The sequence below is a fragment of the Hylobates moloch genome, unplaced genomic scaffold (genome assembly GCF_009828535.3).
Source record: "Hylobates moloch isolate HMO894 unplaced genomic scaffold, HMol_V3 SCAFFOLD_4, whole genome shotgun sequence".
Classification (NCBI taxonomy): domain Eukaryota; kingdom Metazoa; phylum Chordata; class Mammalia; order Primates; family Hylobatidae; genus Hylobates; species Hylobates moloch.
In genome coordinates, this window is record NW_026652279.1 from 110,849,091 (window position 1) to 110,867,164 (window position 18,074).

At 41.3% G+C, this 18,074-nt stretch overlaps 1 long non-coding RNA gene across 1 annotated transcript; it reads right to left on the minus strand.

Moving 5' to 3' along the window:
- Positions 1–5,720: 5,720 nt before the first annotated feature.
- Positions 5,721–18,057, minus strand: LOC116467274 (uncharacterized). Its single transcript, XR_004247750.2, has 2 exons — positions 17,856–18,057; positions 5,721–6,171 (listed from the first exon to the last, which is right to left on the minus strand). It is a non-coding gene; the product is annotated as an uncharacterized LOC116467274 (long non-coding RNA).
- Between the last annotated feature and the right edge of the window lie 17 nt (positions 18,058–18,074).

Consider the following 18,074-nt stretch of genomic DNA (forward strand, 5'->3'; position numbering starts at 1 on the left):
ACTTAGCTTCTTAAGGGACATCATTGGCATTTTACTCCCAAAGGATGCTATCTTTCACTGAAAGTCCTCAGCTATTTTTTGTATTTATAATAACCCCATTCATATGATTCTGAGTTATCCTCCAGCATGCATTTTTAAAAACTGGATTCTTGTGGCTAATGCAAGCATCTGGCTTTCTTAAATAAAGATGAAAATGGCCAGGTGCAGTGGATTGAGCCTTGTAGTCCCAGCTATGCAAGAGGCTAAGGTGGGGACTACTCTCTTAAGCCCAGAGGTTGAAATCTGCAGTGAGCTATGATCAAGCCACCACACTCCAGCCTAGGCAACAGAGCAAGACCCCACCTCTAAAAATAAATAAAAATAAAAATGCATTTCATAAACACATTTCCCAGTAGCAGTTCCTAAGTTGGATTCTTTAAATGTTCATTTACTAATTTCCATATACATTTTGATTTCCTTTGACAAGGAAAAAATACAAAGTATATTTTATGTTTAAGTTGTTGGGCTATATATAAAAATGAATAGGCCTGTAATCCCAGCACTTTGGGAGGCCGAGGTGGGTGGATCACTTGAGGTCAGGAATTTGAGAACAGCCTGGCCAACATGGTAAAACCCTGTCTCTACTAAAAATACAAAAAAAAAAAAAAACTAGCTGGGTGTGGTGGCACGTCCCTGTAATCTCAGCTACTCGGGAGGCTGAGGCACAAGAATCACTTGAACACAGGAGGTGGAGGTTGCAGTGAGCCAAGATTGTGCCATTGCACTCCAGCCTGGGCAACAGAGTGAGACTGTCTCAAGATAATAATAATAATAATAATAATAATAATAATAATAATAATAGGACCAGGACCCTTAACCTCAAGATTCTGTGACTTGTCAGGATGGGGAAAAAAAGTATGTAAATAAGTATAGATGTGATTAAATAAGTTTTAATAAAGAGCAGGGGAATTTAGAGAAACTGTACCAAGCATTAAATGTATTATTTTTAGTAACCAGAAATTCCTTCTATGGATGTAGTTAAGATTTTATAGTATTTGGGAGGCCAAGGCAGGAGGACCATTTGAAGCCAGGAGTTCAAGGCTAGCCTGGGCAACATAGCAAGACCCTGTTTCTACAAAAAAAAAAAAAAAAACTAAAAAATTAGCCAAGTGTGGTGGTGCACACCTGTAGTCCCAAGCTGCTAGAGAGGCTGAGGCAGGAGAATCACTTGAGCCCAGGAGTTCAAGGCTGCAGTGAGTTATGCTTGCACCACTGCACTCTAGCCTGGGTGACAGAGTGAGACCCTGTCTCAAAAAATAACAATAATAAAATAAAAGATGTTACAGTGATTGTTGGCTCAAACCATGCAAACTCTGCTGAACACAGTTTATTAACAATAACTCTTCATCTGAGGTGTCATTAAATCTTTCTGAGCTCAGTTTGCTCGAATGTAAAGTAAGAAGGTTAGAACCAAATTATTTGTCATCTCTTCTACATAAATTATTCTGTGAATCCTTCACTTCCCTCAGCCTTGTAGGTTTAGGTATATTTTAGAAATTTGCTAGAATTAGGCCAGGTACAGTAGCTCTCACCTGTAATCCCAACACTTTGGGAAGCCGAAACAGGAGGATCGCTTAAGCACAGGAATTCAAGACCAGCCTAGGCAACATGACGAAATCTCATCTCTACAAAAAGTACAAAAATATCCAGGTGTGGTGGTGCATGTCTGTAGTCCCAGCTACTCAGGAGGCTGAGGTGGGAGGATCACTTGAGCCCAGGAGGTAGAGGCTGCAGTGAGCCATGATTGTACCACTGCACTCCATCCTGGGTAAGAGAGCAAGACCCTGCCTCAAAAAAAAAAAGTACTAGAATTAAACAAAAGAGACTTGTTGCACCTAAAATAGATTTTTATAAAGCTTTCAAGTCCAAGAGGTTGATTTTCATTTAAAATACAGTTGCTGACAAGTTGGGTCATCTGCTGTGCCCATCAACAGCATGTTAAAAGCATTCAATAGGATGGCACAAGAGAGGAAGGGCTATTAGCAACAGAACAGTGATGTTGGGAGATGGAGTAACTAGACTGACAGGAAAGAATGAGGAAAAGTGGGACATCCAATGGTGAGGTCCATCACACTGATCCTGAGCCCCCGACGGCAACACCAAACTATGCTCAGCACTTTTTAAAGAAATTATTTAAACTGACAAATAAAAATTGTATATGTTTATTGTATGAAACATGATGTTTTGATAGATATATGTTGTATACATTGTGGAATGGCTAAATCAAGCTAATTAGCATATCTGATACCTCACATACTTTTTTGGTAAGAATATTTAAAATCTACTCTCTTCGCAATTTTCAGATATACAATTTATTGTTGTTAACCATAGTCACCATGATGTACAATAGATTTGCTTTCTTTTCTTTTCCTGTTTGACACAGGGTCTTGTTCTGTCGCCCAGGCTGGAGTGCAGTGGCGTGATCATGGCTCACACTGCAGCCTCGACTTCAGGGGCTCAAGTGATCCTGCTGCCTCAGCCTCCTGAGTAACAGTGACTACAGGTGTGCACCACCACACCTGACTAATTTTTTAATTTTTTTTGTAGAGATAGCGTATCACTTTGTTGCCCATTCTGGCCTCAAGCAATCCTCCTGTCTCGACCTCGCAAAGTGCTGGGATTACAGGCATGTGGCACCACACTCAGCCATGATTGCTTGAATTTATTCCCTCTGACTAGCTAGAATTTTGAATCCTTTGACTAACACCTCCCCAGTCTCTCCCTGCTTCCCTTTCCTGGTAACTGTTTTACTCTCTGCTTTTATGAGCTCAATTTTTTTAGATTCCACATGAGTGAGATTATGTGGTATTTGTCTTTCTGTGCCTGGCTTATTTCCCATAACACAATGTCCTTCAAGTTCATCTGTGTTGTTGCAAATGGCAGGATTTCCTTCTGTTTTAAGGCTGAATAGTATTCCAATGTATGTATGTATGTATGTATGTATGTATGTATGTATGTATGTATGTATAAACCACATTTTCCTATACATTCATCCATTGATGGGCACCTAGGTTGATTCCATATCTTGGCTATTGACTTGTTAATTTTTAAGAATCAGTCTTTCTGCCCAAAAGGTGTGGTGTCTTCCATACACACATGGTGGGGGCTGATCAGGGAGTAGTGGTGTGGTCAAGTATATTTATGTCCACCAGGTTTCCTTCCAAAATGAACGTCCAGGCTACTGGGCTTTTAGAGAAATAGTCCCAAGGTATATATGCACTCTGCTGTTCTTGGAAAGTCAGGATTTGTCATAAGCACATCTGTCGCATTGGGAGCATCTTTAGAAAATTGTTCTTTTTCTTAGTGGTCATTGCAACTGCTTTTAGGATTCCACGGTGTTAAATCTGCCCTTTCTTTAGAGCAGTCAAGAAAGATGTAATAACTGAAGGAAATGGGCCTTCCTCAATTGATAGGCCTGATGCTTTTGAAATTTAAGTGGAGCTCTTGCATTTGTTTTTTGTATGGACGGTATAAGGAATGGCACAAACGCTAGGTGGAATAGCTTTATAGCTGTTGAGCATTTGTGCTGTTCTGTGCATCAATAGATTTCTATTTCTTTGTTTCATTTGTTCTTAAAAATGCCCTATTTTTATTTTATTTATTTATTTTTTTGAGATGGAGTCTCGCTCTGTCACCAGGCTGGAGTGCAGTGGCACGATCTTGGCTCACTGCAACCTCTGCCTCCCAGGTTCAAGCAATTCTCCTGTTTCAGCCTCTTGAGTAGCTGGGACTACAGGCACCTGCCACCATGCCTGGCTAATTTTTGTATTTTTAGTAGAGATGGGGTTTCACCATGTTGGCTAGGATGGTCTCAATCTCTTGACCTTGTGATCTGTCCACCTCAAAAAATGCCCTAGCTTAACAAGAGCCTTTGGGGGGAAAATTCCAGTGGCAAACTTCTGGCATCTTCTTGACAGGCAGCAGCTTAACTACAGTATCACATTCACAAATGAAGTGGTAAAAAATATTGAATTTTATTATACTTTTGGTTTGAGGAAGCCACTAATGTGGCCACTAAACATGATGTTCAAATGAAACCTTCTGGGAAGTTCTTCAGGGATTACCAGGATAACCTAGAATCTCAACTAGCCTTTGACATTATTAGAAACAGTGTCCCAATGGTAGAGCACATTATTCAGAAACTTAAATTTTCTCAGATCAGCACCTCAAAGCATTTATACTAAGACACAGGACATCTCCAGCTCAACATGTCAGAGTAACACCATGATGACATGTACAGAGTGACTCACCAATCTAGACGCACTTCTATGGAGGTCCATTGTTGGAAGATCAAGTGGAAATACAGATAGAAAGGCAAAGAACTTCTGTCTGTTTACAATTTATGATGCTCACTATCTGCCTGATATCTATGTCTCTTTCTTAATGTTTACATATCATTTCAGGTCCTGTGTTCCCAGGATGGAGACGGAGAGTGAGCACAGATGGATGTAAGCATCACAAAATATGCCCAACAAACACTGACCAGAGGTCAGGTCATGTCACTTGGTTAACATAACTCTTAATACAAAACATGGTTTGCATTTAATGATAGACACATAAAGCAAACTCTATACAAATGAGTCAGAGCCTCCAAAAGTAACTCGGAAATTACTGACAATACCTGAGATAATATTTTAAGATGCTTTGTTTTTCACTATTAGGAAGTAAAACTATAATTTGCATGTAGGCCACTTAGTCACTGAAGGGAAATTTGGCCACAGGCCTCCCACCAAATCCATTAGCCATCTATGTCCTGCCTGTTGAATAATCACAGCCTGAACTTGCATGCTTTGAAAACTTAGTCTGTCTCCAAGAAGATGGTATTGAAAGTGTCAAGTTTCATTTCTATGCGATGCCCGCCAGTGGCGTGATGAAGAGATTAAAGTCATTTTGGGAATGACATTTATAATCTACCAGTCTAATGACCAGGATTTGAGTTATCAGTTTTTGGAAGAAATAAATGTTGAGGAAGTGAGGGAGGGAGAAAAAAATTTATACAAAAGAATGAAGCTTCCAACTCAAATGCATTGTGTTTTAAGTGCACTATTAAAACTATTGCATAAGGAGTAGTTTAGGAAGTTACCAGAAAGTGATAGAAACTGTGTGCTCACCTGAACAGGATTTCAGGGTAAACTTTGTCTTCATCAAAGAATGGACAATAGCCAGGTCCAGTGGCTCAGGCTGTAATCCAGCACTTTGAGACGTGGAGTTGGGAGGATCCCTTGAGGCCAGGAGTTATAGACCAGCCTGGTCAATATAGTGGGACCCCATCTCTTAAAAAAAGAGAAGGAGAAGGGAAAGGGAGGAAGGAAGTGAAGGGAGGAGGAGGAGGGAGGAAGGAAGGAAGGAAGGAAGGAGTTACAGTTACAGTTTGAATGGAGGGATGCCTCACTGTTGCCCCACATGTGTTGTTGGGGCTTGCACCACTTTGTTGTATCTCTACCCTAACTGGGCCATCAGCTTTTTAGCAGACACACATGAACCCTCTGTTTTACAAGCAAGACCAAACATGAGTTCACAGACACTGACAACTGATTTGTCTCTCTTTGGTTATTCTTTGGTTTTTTTTCATTGCCTCATCTTGATTTATATGCATAAGCATCTTGATTTATTTTTGCAAAAAAAACTTACAAAAATAAAAGTTTTGTAGTTTACCTAGGAATAATACACAAAATATTGCATTTTTGTGAGGAAAAGCTATTTTGTATAGTTTATTTCAATCTAATAATATTTGAAATTTGTTTGAAAAGCAAAATAAAAAGAAGCACTGCACAGTAACTGTGTGATTGCCTGATGGGTTCATCCTGCCTGCTACACAGACAAAACCAATTCACTGGGAACACGGTATTACAGTAAAGAATAAGTTTAATTAACTAAGGCCAGCCAAGTGGAAGAACTGGAGTTATTACTCAAATCAGTTTTGCTGAGAACTCAGAAGCCAGAGTTTTTATGGATAATTTGGTGGGCAGGGGGCTAGGGAATGGATGCTGCTGCTTGGTTGGGGATGAAATCATAGGGGTGTGGAAAACAGTCTTCATGCATTAAGTCGGCCTCTGGGTGTGCGCCACAGGACCGGCTGAGTTATGCACCATGGGTCCGGGTAGGATCAGTTGGTTACCAGAATGCAAAAGTCTGAAAAATATATCAAAAGATCAATCTTAGGTTCTACAATAGTGATGTTATCTATAGGAGCAATGACTCCTGGGCAGTAAGGGATTATGAAAACTATGCCCATATTTAGCAGAATTCAGGCCGTCCCATAATCCTAACCTCGTAGCCTTTCATTAGACTTACAAAGGCAGTTTTAGTTCCTGGACAAGGAGAGGGTCATTTTAGGGAGAGACTATTGCTTTCAAGTTAAACTATAAACTAAATTCTTCCTATGGTTAGCTTGGCCTATGACCAGGAATGAGTGATGACAGCCAGCCTATGAACCTAGAAGCAAGACGGGGTCAGCCATGCTAGATTTTTCTGACTGTCATAATCTTTGCAAAGGCAGTTTCAACTGTCCAGATTATTTAGGTCACTCAGGTGAAATGTATATGATGCACATGTAAACTAACAACATTCAGCTTTTGTCATATGAGTGACTATGTAAATGTGAATAAATTACATGCTAGCTGTTGACAAGACATATGTGCATTATTGCATAAGTATGCAAATACTAACTCCCTCTTCTTCCTCAAGGCACTTTGAACTAAAGAGTCCTCAAATCTGAACATTCTTTTTATTAAAATAAATTTGTGCTCCAAAAAGCATATAAAGCAATTTATAAAAGCATCTAAAATAAAACACACATGAAGTAAATGGGGAAAGTAGAAACTAACAAAAAATTAGGATAGGCAAAATAAGATTATACCAGGAGGAAATTGAGGACATAAAATTCATATCCTGGTGTATGGTTAAGAAGTTTACATGATTCATGGGAGACAGGAGAATTGATCCTTCAAGTGTTCCAAGATGACATCTTAAAAGCTAGAAAACTATGTCCTCAACAACAATCTTTAAGGCAAGCATAGTAATGAATGTCCTAGAGCTTTTTCTTTTTTTTTTTATTTTGAAAATGTTAATAGTGATATTAATTTTTTGTATGTTTTTTTTTTTTTTTTGGAGAGAGTTCGTCCGCCACCAGGTGCAGTGGGCAATCTCTCATGCAAAGGTTTTTTATAATCACTGCAACATCCACTTCCTAGGTTCAAGCAATTCTCCTGCCTCAGTCTCCCAAGTAGCTGTGATTACAAGTGTATGATACCACCACACCGGCTAATTTTAGTATTTAGTAGAGACAGGGTCTTTTGCCATGTTGGCCAGGCTGGTCTCAAACTCCTGACCTCATGATCCACCTGCCTTGGCTTCCCAAAGTGTTGGAATTACAGGTGTGAGCCGTTGCACCCAGCCACATTTTCTAGTATTAGAAAATAACATGACTGCTTGAATAAAAGCAGGACATTGTTAAAGGGAACTCTCATTTGATATTTGGGGGGAATGCAAGTTTGTTGTCACATTTTTTAAATTAATAGCACACAATTCATAGAAGCATAGCCCTGTAAAAAGAGAGATTACCTTGCTGAAACTGAAAAAGTGTAAGGATTTTATAGCCTTTTTAAATAAGTAAATTAATCCCAAACAAGATACCACTACATACCTATTACAATGGCCAAATTCCACAACACTGACAATAACAAATGCAGGTGAGGAAGTGGAGCAACCAGAGCTCTCATTTATCAATGAAAAGAGTCAAATTCTAAAAAATCTTTGAAGAGATTTACTTTGAGCTAAATATGAGTGACCAATGACCATGACACAGCCCTCAGGAGATCCTGGGAACATGTGTCCAAGGTGGTCAGGGTACAAGTTGGTTTTATACAATTTAGGGAGATATAAGACATCAATTAATACATGTAAGATGTATACTGGTTAGGTCTGGAAAGGCGGGACAACTGGAAGCGGGGACTTCCAGGTCATAGGTGGATTCACAGGTTTTCTGACTGGCAATTGTTTGAAAGAGTTATTATCTAAAGACCTGGAATCAATAGAAAGGAATGTCTGGGTTAAGATAAGCAGTTGTAGAGACCAAAGTTTTATCATGCAGGTGAAGCCTCCAGGTAGCAGGCTTCAGAGAGAATAGATTGTAAAGGTTTCTTATCAGACTTAAAGACTCTATTCTATCAGTAATTCCAAAATGGAGGAGGGCATGATGAGGCAGGTCCAGCTCCTCCTTCCCAACATGGCCTGAAAGTTAACCTGAACTAGTTTTTCAGGTTAACTTTGGAATGCCCTTGGTGGAGAGGAGGGGTCCAATCAGATGGTTGGGGGGCTTAGAATTTTATTTTTGGTTTACACATTCATTTCTGTTAGAAAGGAAAAAAAGGTACAGTTACTTTGGAAGACAGTTTGGCAGTTTCTTACAAAACTAAACATACTCTTACCATATGATCTAACAGACATACTCCTTGGTATTTACCCAAAGGAGTTGAAAATATGTCCACAGAAAAACCTGCACATGGGTGTTTGCAGAAGCTTCTTCTTCTTTTTTTTTTTTTTAATTTTATCATTGTCCAAACTTGGAAGCAACCAAGATGTTGTTCGGTAAGTGAATAGATAAATAACTGTGCTACAACCAAGCAATGGAATATTATTTGGCACTAAAAATAAATGAGCTATCAAGCCCGAAAAGACATGGAGGAAACTTAAATAATGCATATTACTAAGAGAGAAGCCAGTCTGAAAATCAGACTACTGTTCTGCAATGGGCAGGTCTATGGAAATCTGCCCATAAAGTCTGCGGAAGCTAAGAGGCCAAGAAAGAGGCTGATACATTCAGTTTCTCAGGAAAAAAAAAACAAAAAACAAAAAAAACATTTAATAGGGACTGAGGAAGAGAAGCCACAATGTCCTGGGCAGCTGCCAGACAAGGTGTTGGATTCCCACACTATGACCCCCAAAGACCCAGGGCTTCTATGTCATAAGGAAGGAATGTGTAGGACAATTATAGGGAAAGGCAAGATGCTATGTGAATCTGCCTAGAGCAGAATTTATGGTCAAGGGACTTTTGACCTAAGGGCAGGATTTACAGTAAGTACAAGCTCTTACACAAGGAACAGTAGATAAAATGGAAGATAGCAGCCTTCCCTAAATTGAGGTTAATCAGTAAGTCAACATGGTGGATTGGCATCCAAGATGGAGTTGCTTTAGCCTCCACAACTACATACGATGATTCCAACTATATGACATTCTAGAAAAGGCAAAACTATGGAGACAGTAAAAAAGAAGACTAGTGTTGCCAGGAGTTAGGGTGCAGGGATGAATAAAGCAAAGCACAGAAGATTTTTAAGGTAGTGAAACTACTCTGTATTATATACTACAATGGTGGACACATGTCCCTACACATTTGCCCAAACCCAGAGAATGTACAACACCAAGAGTGAATTCTAATGTAAACTGTGGACTTTGGGTGATGATGATGTGTCAGTGTAGGTTCATCAACTGTAACAAATGCACCACTCTGGTGGGGGATGTTAATAGTTGGGGAGCCTATGCATGTATTTGGCAGGGGCCATATGGGAAATCTCTATTTTCGACTCCATTTTGCTGTGAACCTAAAACTGCTCTAAAAAAATAAAATCTTTTTTAAAAAGTTAACCCAAAAGTGTATGGTTTCATTGCCCTAAAGAAAGTTAACCAGGCATATTGTACCTAACTTAGCTATTTTAGAGAATCCTTTTCTCTTCAAGTATTTAAATCCTGTTCCTCAGATACACTCTGAACTAGGTCTCATTGCCGCCACTGACGTTTCACTCATTTTAGGAGTTAAATGAGGGGGAGTTAATTGAGTTTTACTGGAAAACGGCCACACTCAGTCGCTTTCATATCTTCTATGGCTCCTTTTGTAGCAGAATGGAATAGTTGTGACACAGACTAAATGGTCTGAAAAGCCTAAAATATTTGCTATCTGGGCCTTTCCAAAAAATTTGTAACCTCCGGGCCAAATAAAACTTTGACACTTGCTCGTATCTGGTATGAAAATTTTGCTTGTAGCATCAGTTAACATCAGCAGATGATATGATACCAAAAAGTACTTGGTATCATCAGTTAACATCAGCAGATGATACAATACCAAAAACTACTTGGTATCAATTGCTTTTGGTAAAAGCAGTTCTACAGAGGGCCAAAATACTTTAGCTAAAAACCACTGATTCAGAATCTCTAAGGCTGGGACCCAGAAATCTGGGTTTTAACATAGTCTCTGAGGGACTCCTATGCATACTCCAGTTGGAGAATCACTGTAGCCCACTGGCCTAGCCCAGTGGTAGATGTACAGATTCTGACTCAGAAAGTCTGAAGTGCAGCCCAAGATTCTGCTTTTCTCACAAGCTCCCATGTGATGGCGATGTTGCTGGTCTGAGGGCCTTAGTTTCCTCATCTGCATAATGGAGATGATAAAAATCTATTTCACAGGGTTTTGTGGGTATTAAATGAAGTCATAATGTCCATTTATATCCTGCCCCCACCCCTTTCAAGCTATGTCTATTGGGGCAAGTTACCGAATGTCTTGGTTCCTATAAGTGGAGCTAAATAATATTGCCCACATCACAAGGTTGCTGGAAGGAGCAAATGAGATAATAAACATAAAGTACCTAGAAAAGAGCCTGGAACACTGTAAAGGCTCAATAATGTAAGACACTATTATTACTACTATTATCATTATTGTTACATAGGGTGTCTGATCATAGCAGATATTCCATCAGTGTTAGTTTCCTCCCGACTCCCTCTCCTATCCATCCTCTCATCCCTACCCCTCCCTCTAGTGTCTTCTGTTGATTTCTTATTTTCATTTAGAGATGGGGTCTCACTCTGTTGCCCAGGCTGGAGTACAGTGGTACAATCATAGCTCACTGCAGCCTCAAACTCTTGGGCTCAAGTGATCCTCTCACCTTAGCCTCTGGAGTGGCTGTGGCTACAGGTGCACATTACTGCAACTGGCTAATTTAAAAAGTGTTTTGTAGAGATAGAGTCTCGCTATGTTGCCCAGGCTGGTCTTGAACTCCTGGCCTTAAGTGATTCTCTGGCTGTGGCCTCCCAAAGGGATGGGGCTATGGGCACAAGCCACTGCACCCAGCCCTCCTTCTGTTGATTTCTAATGTGTCTAATTAGATAACTTCTATAGGGATGCTGATTCAGAAATATCCGAACCCAGGTGGCCCTACCTGACAGTCCAGAGGTGCTACACAAACAGGGACCCAAAATGAGCTTGGACACTGACTGTGCTGCCCAGGCCCCTCTGCCCACCCCTTCTCAGACAGGCTTTTGGTAGAGAGCTTGGGAAGACAAGGGAAAGTGGGTTTGCTAGTCCTTCCCACTGCAGGGGAGCACCATTTCCAGGGCTGCCTAAACATTCTTACTCTGCAGCACATTAATCTACATGGCACCAAGTTTACTTTTCTGAGAAGATTATTTGGGACAATATATGGAAAACCTGAGAAGTCATTTCTCTTTGGCAGCACTGCCCTCCATAACAAAGCACATATTCCTGAAGGGCATCTGGATTTTGTTTCAGGTTTCTCTTTGCTTCCTCAGGGTTTAAGTACTGCCAGGAATGGCCTTCTGAGAATTGTTTAGGAAACCTTAATCTCCGGACTCAGGGTGGTGGTGATAATCACATTTTTTGCCCAAAATGACCAAATTGAAACCATCCCCACAGAGTTGACAAGAATGGTATGCTGGGTTCTGGACAGAAATATAGTTATAATTAAGAATGAATCAGCTGGGTGCATGGCTCACGCCTGTAATCCTAGCACTTTGGGAGGCCAAGACCGGCAGACTGCCTGAGCTCAGGAGTTCAAGACCAGCCTGGGCAACATGGTGAAATCCCATCTCTACTAAAATACAAAAGAAATTAGCTGGGCATGGCAGCATGTGCCTGTAGTCCCAGCTACTTGGGAGGCTGAGGCAGGAGAAATGCTTGAACCCGGGAGGCAGAGGTTGCAGTGAGCCGAGATCGTGCCACTGCACTCCAGCCTGGGGCAATAGAGCAAGACTCCGTATCTTAAAAAAAAAAAGAACTAATCAGACAGGCGCAGTGGCTCACACATGTAATCCCAGCACTTTGGGAAGCCAAGGTGGGTGGATCACTTGAGTTCAGGAGTTCGAGACCAGCCTGGCCAACATGGTAAAACCTGGTCTCTAAAAAATACAAAACTAAAAATACAAAAATTAGCCAGGCTTGGTGGCATGTGTCTGTAATCCTTGCTACTCAGGAGGCAGAGGCATGAGAATCACTTGAACCCAGGAGGCAGAGGTTGCACTGAGCCAGTATTGTGCCACTATACTCCAGCCTACCTGGGCAACAGAGTGAGATTCTGTCTAAAAAAAAAAAAAAAAAAAAAAAAAAGAACTAATCAGGCCACAATTCAGCGCACTTCCTTGTTGCCAAAAGTCACTAGATCCTGACCATTTGTATCCCCATTGTTCCTAAAGATAGGATTTCTGACATTAAGGTTATAGTGATGGAGACAGGAGGCAGAGAAATTCTAGGCAGACAGGGGCAGGTCCCTGGCAAAGTCCCATCCTCAAGCCAAAAAGCCTGAGACTGCAGCCCAAAGTGAGAACTTACATCCCTGTTTTCCCACTCAAATGTTGCCTTTTCCAAAACCACCCATGGCCCACCCTGCCCCCTATCCTGTGCTTATAAAAACCCCAGACTCAGCCAGCAGAAAGGAAAAGCAGCTGGACATCAGAGACTATGGCTCAACGTCCGAGAGAAGTGGCTTGACTTCAGAGAGACAGCTTGACAGCATAACTTCAGAGAAGAATCTGGCCAGAAACAGCCAGACTTCAGGAGAAGATTACCTTCCCACCCCATCCCCTTTTCAGCTCCCCTTCCTGGTGAGGGCCACTTTTATCAGCAATAAAATCCTGTTTTTACCATCCTTCGATTCATTCGCCCAAACTCATTTCTCCTGGATGCCAAACAAGAGCCCAGGAGCCACAAGTGCAGATGCAAAAGGCTGTCACACTGGCCCTTTGCCCTCACTGGTGGAAGACAGCTCCCTCACATGAAAAGGCAGAGGGAGGGTCTGCAGAGCTGTTAACACTTAAGCTGTCTGCAGATGGCAGAGCTAAAAGACCACTGTAACACTCCCTCTGGGGCTTCAGGGGTTGCAGGCATCCCACCAGACAATGCCTTGGGGCATGCATGGAGTTTGCTCCTACTGGTGCTCAAAAGTGCTCACTCTGGCTCCTGCACCCGCTCACCTATGTGCTCCCTCCCATAAGGGGTGGAGTGCAGTGAATCCGAATGAGTGGAGTTCACTCCTGCTGGCAACAAAGTGGCCACCTGATTCCAGTGGTTGTGTACTCCAGTTCCTGCCTTATTTGCTCATGTGCTGCCTCCCGCAAGGAGTTGAGAGCTCTGGGCTGAGTAAATGGGGCACCCCTATTGCGAGTCCTGCGAAGGGGTCAGGGAAATATCCTGCTTCAATAAGACTGTTTAAAAATTGATTTGCATCCCTGTTGTTCCTATAGAGATGATCTCTGACAGAATCATAAGGCTTTTGTTTAAGGATTGCTTAAGATGTTCTCAGACCCAAATTTCAGCAACCAGTTTGGAGACCCTCACAGAATGCGATGAGCATGAGAACACAGCTTCTTCATCTCCCTGTCCCATGATTTCACCCTGCGCTCTTCGACCAATGAACACTCTCCACACTTGGGCCCACTCCAAAATCCTAGACTGTAGCCCCAAACTCCTCAGACAGATGGATTTAAGATTCCCTCCCATCGCCTCCTTTGGTGACCCTCTGGGTAAATCCTTTATCTGCTACAACCCAGTGTCTCTGGCACTGGTCATGGAGTACCTTCTCACATACAAGAGCAAAATTGAGTGTGAGGTACTTTTCTTCCACAAGCCAGGTATTCCACAAGCACCACCAGCATCAGCAGATCCAGCTACAGATTCAGTGACTATGATCAACTCCACAGGCCATCAGCTTGCTTTGTTGAGAGGATTCTGTCCTAATAAACACACTGCTAAGACTAACATTCCCAATCCACAGGACCTAGAGTAAAAGAAAACTCAGGCTACTACAGAGAATAGGCAAATGAAAGATGAAAAAGGGAGGGACAATCAACAGTATTGAGCACCTGTGCTTTGCCAAGCACCGTACTACTTGGGATCATGTAGTCTTCATGAAAATTTGTGATAAATGTTTTACCATCATCCTTTCCTTCCTTCTTTCCCTGGCCCCTTCCTTCCTCCCTTCCTTCTTCCCTGAGTCAGTCAGTCAAAAAGGCATTTGATAACCTCCCCTCCCCTCCCCTTCAAGGGAGAATAGGCTATTACAGCAGAGGCAGAGGAAGGGGCTGGAAAGCCAAAGAAGCAACTAGCATGCTAGGAAGATGAGTCACATACAGGGGAATTGAGGGTGGAAAAAAGAAAGAAAGAACAGAGGCTGCTTCTTTAGCCTGGATCCCAGAGCCAATTCACAGGAGTGGCAGCATGTAACATGAGTAAAAATTAACCTTTGTTGGGGCAAGCCACTGAGATTTCATGGTCATTTGTGTGAAAGAAAAATAAATCTTGGGGCCCCAAAATCACTAAGCTAAAGGGAAAAGTCAAGCTGGGAACTGCTTAGGACAAACCTGCCTGCCTTCTATTCAAGTCATCCCTCTGCTCACTGAGATAAATGTATATCTGATTGCCTCCTTTAGAAAGGGTAATCAGAAGCTCAAAAGAATGCTAGCATTTGTTTCTTATCTACCTAAGACCTGGAAGTCCCCGCCCAACTTCGAGATGTCCCACCTTTCTAGACCAAACCAATGTTCATCTTACATATGTTGATTGATGTTTCATATCTCCCTAAAATGTACAAAAGCAAGCTGTGCTCTGACCACCTTGGGCACATGTCATCAAGACCTCCTGAGGCTGTCACGGGCGCATATCCTTACCTGTGGCAAAATAAACTTTCTAAATTAACTGAGACCTGTCTTAGATTTGGGGGGTTCACATTTGTTACCCACAGCAAGCTGGGTCTAAGCCAACTGATACAGTAACTGGTAAATAATTTCTGTGCTTAGAGTATGAATACAGCTTGTCTATCTCATATCAAAGCCCATGCTCCTTCCACTTGATATATAGAATTGTTTATTGATTTAAAAACCATTTTATTGATTAAACTGGCCTTTGTAGAACTCAGCTGCTCTGAGCTTGTCCACTTCTCAGCACTTAGGGAAAATTTCATTTTATAATCATTTTTAGTCCTCTTACTCCTCTGCAGCAGAACAATTATTCCACCAATAGTGTGGAAAAGTTAGCCTAGTCTGAAAAATATTTCAGCTAAAAATACCTAAAAATGCAGAATAAAATATGGCGGAGCTAGCAAGAAAGTAAGAGAAATAGTCCAAGTATTTAAACTGCTCTGAAATACTAAAGGACTGAAAATGGAATGAGACCAGGAGTCCAAAGAGAGGTTAATGAACAGTAAAGCTAATGATTGTTTGAAGGGCAGGGCAGATCTAGACTGCTGGGGATTAAAGATACACACAGACACACACACATGCACACACACACAAACACACATATAACATATATAGGTGTGTGTATATATATATAGTTATTTTGAGAGTTTAAGACTTAAAGAAAGTTGCAAAAATAATACAGAGTTCCTCTGTTACCCTTCACCCAGCTTCTGCAATAATAATGTCTTACATATTCATAGCACTTTGGTAAAATCAGGAAACTGATACTGGTACAATACTGTTAATACAGGTATAGATCTTATTTGTGTTTTACTAGTTTTGAATGTACCACTTTGTATTTTTGGTGTATAGCTCTATGAATTTTATCACATGTATATATATGAGTAACTGTCAACACAAAGAAACTCTGTCGTGTTACCTCTTAACAGTCAGACCCTTGTCCCAACCATAACACTTGGCAATCATGGATTTGTTCTTCATCGCTATAATCTTTTTTTTGGCTTTGAGAATGGTATCTAGATGGAATCATACAGTATACGACACTTTAAGACTGGCTTTTGAAAACTCACCACAATGCCCTTGAGATTCATTCAAGTTGTACGTATCAATAGCTCATTACTTTTTATGGCTGAGTACTGTCCCATGGCATGGATATACTCCAGTTTGCTTTCTATTCATTCACTAAGGACTGTTTGGCTTGTTTATAGTTTTTTTTTTTTTTTTTTTGAGATGGAGTCTCACTCTGTCGCCCAGGCTGAAGTGCAGTGGCGCAATCTTGGCTCACTGCAACCTCCGCCTCCCGGGTTCAAGCAATTCTCCTGCCTAAGCCTCCCGAGTAGGTGGGACTACAGCTGCGTGCCACCACACCTGGCTAATTTTCTGTATTTTTAGTAGAGACAGGGTTTCACCATGTTGCCCAGGCTGATCTCAAACTCCTGACCTCATGATCCGCCTGCCTTGGCCTCCCAAAGTGCTGAGATTACAGGTGTGAGCCACCACACCCAGCCTGTTTTCAGTTTTTGACTATTAAAAATAAAGCCACCATGACATTCATGTACAGAGTTTTGTTTGAACATAAGTTTTGGTTTGTCTAGGATAAATACCCAGGAGTGTGATTGCTGGGTGATATGATAAGCATATGTGCAACTTTATAAGAAATTGTCAAACTGTTTTCTAGAGTGGTTATGCCATTTTATAGTCCTACCAGCAATGTATGAGAGATCCAGTTGCTCTGCATCCTCACTAGCATTTAGTGCTGTCAGTACTTGTTATTTTAGCCATTTAAATAAGTGTGTAGTAGACTCTCATTGTGGTTTTAATATGCATTTCCCTAATGGCTAATGACACTGAACACTGTTTTACATGTTTATTTGCCATCTGTATATCTTCTTCAGTGAAATGACTATTCAAGTCTTTGATCCATTTTCTAACTGGACTGTTTACTTACTCTGAGTTTATATGGTTCTTTATATATTCTGGATATGAGTCCTTTGTTGGATACGTGCTTTGCAAATATTTTCTCCTAGTCCATGGCCTGTCTTTAAGCCTTAGTGTTAATTGCCATGAAGGCACTGTCAACAAAGTCTAGACCTCAGGAAAGGTGCAGAATGGAGTTCTCTGGATATAGTCAAATCACCTGAAGAGCTTTACCCTCAGAACAGGCGAACTAGAAAAAATTCTACACAGCCAAAGAAATAAATAGCAAGCTGAAAGATCTGAAGAAATTAGCCAGAATGTGGCTCAGAGAAACAAAATGATGGAATATTTTTAAAATAATAATTTAAAATCTCAGAAGGTTTAACCTATGCCTAATAGGAATTCCAGGAGGAGAGTCTAGAGTAATGTTGTCCAATACAGTAGTAGCCAATAGCCACATGTCACTACTTAAAATGTAAATTAATTAAAACTAAATGAAGTTAAAAATGCAGTTCCTTGGTTGTACTGGCCACATTTCAGATGCTCAATAGCCACATGTGGCTGGTGGCTACCATATTGGACAGTGCAGATATAGAATATTACAGGAAATCCTACTGGACAGTGCTGATCTAGGTCATAAAACAAGTCTGAACAAATTTCAAAGAACTGGTATGATAAAGATGTTTTGTGGAAATAAACTAGACATTAGAAATTAAAAACAAAATAACTCCTACTGCCTCCTCTCACCTTTTTCCCCATTACAATTCCACCTCTTAATGTCTTCATGTTCTTGATGAGAAGCAGAACGTCCCTACTCTGTTCCACCGCACCAAGTTCCCCAGAACCCGCCAGTCTCTGATGACAGAACAACCTGCACCGCCCAGCTCCACACCCCCACCCAGGAAGTTCTCTAAAACACTGACCACGACAGCCTGGGGTAGGTTTCCCCTTTAACATTCTGACCAAAATTCTCAACTCGATGCAGTCTGCGCAACCTGGGACCTCGAGCCAAAATATCCTCAAGTGACCTTACTTGGCAAAACCAACAAAACAACCAAATAACAGGTCTCAAGCGATTTACAGCTCGGTGCTTAACTCGGTCTCCGGCCGACAGGCAGCCCTCTGACGCCGCAGCCCCGCCT